Genomic DNA, 5,000 nt, shown 5'->3' with positions numbered 1-5,000 from the left:
CGCCCTAACCTAACCCAAGTTGCGCCCTAACCTAACCCAAGTTGCGCCTTAACCTAACCCAAGTTGCGCCTTAACCTAACCCAAGTTGCGCCTTAACCTAACCCAAGTTGCGCCTTAACCTAACCCAAGTTGCGCCTTAACCTAACCCAAGTTGCGCCTTAACCTAACCCAAGTTGCGCCTTAACCTAACCCAAGTTGCGCCCTAACCTAACCCAAGTTGCGCCCTAACCTAACCCAAGTTGCGCCCTAACCTAACCCAAGTTGCGCCCTAACCTAACCCAAGTTGCGCCCTAACCTAACCCAAGTTGCGCCCTAACCTAACCCAAGTTGCGCCCTAACCTAACCCAAGTTGCGCCCTAACCTAACCCAAGTTGCGCCCTAACCTAACCCAAGTTGCGCCTTAACCTAACCCAAGTTGCGCCTTAACCTAACCCAAGTTGCGCCTTAACCTAACCCAAGTTGCGCCTTAACCTAACCCAAGTTGCGCCTTAACCTAACCCAAGTTGCGCCTTAACCTAACCCACGTTGCGCCCTAACCTAACCTACGTTGCGCCCTAACCTAACCTACGTTGCGCCCTAACCTAACCTACGTTGCGCCCTAACCTGCCCTGTAATTGTTAGTTATATGACTCTAGGAATTCGTGTAGCGTTGCCTAATTGCAACCATCTCAACATAGTTCACTTCGCGCACACTGTGGTGTTCTGCGTATTGATTCATTTTACGGTGCGTACCCTCACATCTTGCGAGTGTTGCTTACTTTCCACATGGTCCCGCTATCCACTGTATTGTGTACTGCAATAGGACGTATATCGCCCCCGCCCCCCCCTCCCCTCCTGTCACCTCTAGCTCGTCGGTCAGGAGTTCGCGTGTTGAATGCGCTTCGCAGCTGTGCAATGGCATTCGTATACGTACGCTGGCCACCTTCCACGTGTTCTTTCGTGCACACGTCGCAGCGTGTATGTATGCTGATGGAGTGCGTCGTGACACACAACATCCAGGCATGCAAGACTCGTAGAAGTCGCAAATGTAGATGGATGTCTACGTTTGCTGCCCAAGTTACGCAAATGAACTGGAAATCCGTTGTTGCGCGGTTGTTCGCGCTGGAGGTGAATCGTTGATATCGACGATCGGTACAGGTATTAACCGGTTGCTTCAGCGACACCCGTCATACCCACGAACGTGAGTGGGCATGTGGGTATGAAGCGATACGCGGCGGTGGCTGGGTGGGACCGTCCCCGGCCGGTGAGGGGGGGGCGCCCGGCGTGCTGGCCGCGCGCTGCGTGGGCGCACGCGCGGCAGCCGGCTGGTGGGGGCGCCCAGTGGCAGGCGCGCCGGCTGACGGACGCGGCAGGCGGCGCATCTGCGTGCCGGCGCACCCAGCGCGCGGCGCCGTGCGGCCAAAGTGGGTCCTCCCGGGCCCGGTGCGAAGCGCGGTGGACATCTGCAGTGTGCTGGTCCGATTGAGGACTGTGTGCGTTGAGGATGCGCCGCCGCCCGGCACTCGGCGCCGCGACGCCGTCTGCTGCTCGGTCGCCCCCGCGGTTCTCGCAGGTGGTTTGTATCGCAGCTGTGCGGATGTGTTGGCGCGTGCGCTGTGCTGGGAGAGTTCGCTTTGGCACCCAAGTGGGGCTCTGCCCCTCTGTGGCGCTGGCGTTGGAGCTGCCCGGTCACTGTTTGTGGCCGCGTGTTGTCTCCCGCCGGCAACACCACGACAGCACGCTCCCGGGCCTCTGTCGGCAGCGGCAAGCTCAGTTGGGGGCACGGGTGGTCGCACTGAAAGCGTCTACTCGCCTATCTCCGGGCGATTGCGCCTCTCTCGAACCCGACCAAGTACTTAGGACGGCGCTGCGCGCCGCCGGGACCTGAGAGGGTTTCGAGGTGTATCGTGCAGGGGAGCCCAGCCTCCTCCTGTTTGCAGAATAATTGAGCGGACGCTTGCGTGTTCGCGCGGGCCCCCGGGACACACTCCCGGGCGGCCGGCTGCTCAGCTCTAGTTGACGCAGCTCCCTGGTTGATCCTGCCAGTAGTCATATGCTTGTCTCAAAGATTAAGCCATGCATGTCTCAGTACAAGCCGCATTAAGGTGAAACCGCGAATGGCTCATTAAATCAGTTATGGTTCCTTAGATCGTACCCACGTTACTTGGATAACTGTGGTAATTCTAGAGCTAATACATGCAAACAGAGTCCCGACCAGAGATGGAAGGGACGCTTTTATTAGATCAAAACCAATCGGTCGGCTCGTCCGGTCCGTTTGCCTTGGTGACTCTGAATAACTTTGGGCTGATCGCACGGTCTTCGTACCGGCGACGCATCTTTCAAATGTCTGCCTTATCAACTGTCGATGGTAGGTTCTGCGCCTACCATGGTTGTAACGGGTAACGGGGAATCAGGGTTCGATTCCGGAGAGGGAGCCTGAGAAACGGCTACCACATCCAAGGAAGGCAGCAGGCGCGCAAATTACCCACTCCCGGCACGGGGAGGTAGTGACGAAAAATAACGATACGGGACTCATCCGAGGCCCCGTAATCGGAATGAGTACACTTTAAATCCTTTAACGAGTATCTATTGGAGGGCAAGTCTGGTGCCAGCAGCCGCGGTAATTCCAGCTCCAATAGCGTATATTAAAGTTGTTGCGGTTAAAAAGCTCGTAGTTGGATTTGTGTCCCACGCTGTTGGTTCACCGCCCGTCGGTGTTTAACTGGCATGTATCGTGGGACGTCCTGCCGGTGGGGCGAGCCGAAGGCGTGCGACCGCCTCGTGCGTGCTCGTGCGTCCCGAGGCGGACCCCGTTGAAATCCTACCAGGGTGCTCTTTATTGAGTGTCTCGGTGGGCCGGCACGTTTACTTTGAACAAATTAGAGTGCTTAAAGCAGGCAAGCCCGCCTGAATACTGTGTGCATGGAATAATGGAATAGGACCTCGGTTCTATTTTGTTGGTTTTCGGAACCCGAGGTAATGATTAATAGGGACAGGCGGGGGCATTCGTATTGCGACGTTAGAGGTGAAATTCTTGGATCGTCGCAAGACGAACAGAAGCGAAAGCATTTGCCAAGTATGTTTTCATTAATCAAGAACGAAAGTTAGAGGTTCGAAGGCGATCAGATACCGCCCTAGTTCTAACCATAAACGATGCCAGCCAGCGATCCGCCGCAGTTCCTCCGATGACTCGGCGGGCAGCCTCCGGGAAACCAAAGCTTTTGGGTTCCGGGGGAAGTATGGTTGCAAAGCTGAAACTTAAAGGAATTGACGGAAGGGCACCACCAGGAGTGGAGCCTGCGGCTTAATTTGACTCAACACGGGAAACCTCACCAGGCCCGGACACCGGAAGGATTGACAGATTGATAGCTCTTTCTTGATTCGGTGGGTGGTGGTGCATGGCCGTTCTTAGTTGGTGGAGCGATTTGTCTGGTTAATTCCGATAACGAACGAGACTCTAGCCTGCTAACTAGTCGCGTGACATCCTTCGTGCTGTCAGCGATTACTTTTCTTCTTAGAGGGACAGGCGGCTTCTAGCCGCACGAGATTGAGCAATAACAGGTCTGTGATGCCCTTAGATGTTCTGGGCCGCACGCGCGCTACACTGAAGGAATCAGCGTGTCTTCCTAGGCCGAAAGGTCGGGGTAACCCGCTGAACCTCCTTCGTGCTAGGGATTGGGGCTTGCAATTGTTCCCCATGAACGAGGAATTCCCAGTAAGCGCGAGTCATAAGCTCGCGTTGATTACGTCCCTGCCCTTTGTACACACCGCCCGTCGCTACTACCGATTGAATGATTTAGTGAGGTCTTCGGACTGGTACGCGGCATCGACTCTGTCGTTGCCGATGCTACCGGAAAGATGACCAAACTTGATCATTTAGAGGAAGTAAAAGTCGTAACAAGGTTTCCGTAGGTGAACCTGCGGAAGGATCATTACCGACTAGACTGCATGTCTTTCGATGTGCGTGTCGTGTCGTGCAACACGCTACCTGTACGGCTCGCAGTAGCTGTGCGCCGCGTGCGGGACCACGCGTGCTTCTCAAAACTAACGGAAAATGCTGTGTGGTACGAGCGCTGAAGCTCTGGAGCGGCTGGCCTGCGGCACCTGGCGCCTCGCGCCGGTTTTGAATGACGTTCGCCCGAGTGCCTGTCCGCTCCGGAGTGGAGCCGTACGACGCCCATCGGCCGTGAGGCCGTTGGACACAAAACACTGGAACAGGGGCCGTCGAACGCCTCAGTCCCGCCTATGCAACTGTTTTGAAAGAGACAGTGGAAACTGTAAAAAGATCACCCAGGACGGTGGATCACTCGGCTCGTGGGTCGATGAAGAACGCAGCAAATTGCGCGTCGACATGTGAACTGCAGGACACATGAACATCGACGTTTCGAACGCACATTGCGGTCCATGGATTCCGTTCCCGGGCCACGTCTGGCTGAGGGTCGGCTACGTAAACTGAAGCGCGCGGCGTTTGTCCCGCTTCGGAGACGTGGGTGTGTCGTGCCGGCCTGTGGGGCCGGCCACGTCCCCTCAAACGAGCGATGCGCGCCCGTCGCCTGGCGGTTCGCATACCGGTACTGTCTCGGTAGCGTGCACAGCCGGCTGGCGGTGTGGCGTGCGACACCTCGTACAACGACCTCAGAGCAGGCGAGACTACCCGCTGAATTTAAGCATATTACTAAGCGGAGGAAAAGAAACTAACAAGGATTCCCCCAGTAGCGGCGAGCGAACAGGGAAGAGTCCAGCACCGAACCCCGCAGGCTGCCGCCTGTCGTGGCATGTGGTGTTTGGGAGGGTCCACTACCCCGACGCCTCGCGCCGAGCCCAAGTCCAACTTGAATGAGGCCACGGCCCGTAGAGGGTGCCAGGCCCGTAGCGGCCGGTGCGAGCGTCGGCGGGACCTCTCCTTCGAGTCGGGTTGCTTGAGAGTGCAGCTCCAAGTGGGTGGTAAACTCCATCTGAGACTAAATATGACCACGAGACCGATAGCGAACAAGTACCGTGAGGGAAAGTTGAAAAGAACT

At 56.6% G+C, this 5,000-nt stretch overlaps 2 non-coding genes across 2 annotated transcripts; both read left to right on the top strand.

Annotated features, from left to right (window-relative positions):
* The first annotated feature begins 2,005 nt into the window (after positions 1-2,005).
* Positions 2,006-3,914, top strand: LOC126229300 (small subunit ribosomal RNA). The gene has a single exon (XR_007544176.1). It is a non-coding gene; the product is annotated as a small subunit ribosomal RNA (ribosomal RNA).
* A 352-nt stretch (positions 3,915-4,266) lies between these two features.
* Positions 4,267-4,421, top strand: LOC126229281 (5.8S ribosomal RNA). Its single transcript, XR_007544159.1, has one exon. It is a non-coding gene; the product is annotated as a 5.8S ribosomal RNA (ribosomal RNA).
* Positions 4,422-5,000: the final 579 nt, after the last annotated feature.

Source organism: Schistocerca nitens, unplaced genomic scaffold, assembly GCF_023898315.1.
Source record: "Schistocerca nitens isolate TAMUIC-IGC-003100 unplaced genomic scaffold, iqSchNite1.1 HiC_scaffold_370, whole genome shotgun sequence".
NCBI classification, from domain to species: Eukaryota; Metazoa; Arthropoda; class Insecta; order Orthoptera; family Acrididae; genus Schistocerca; species Schistocerca nitens.
This window is presented reverse-complemented; position numbering and strand designations above follow the sequence as displayed.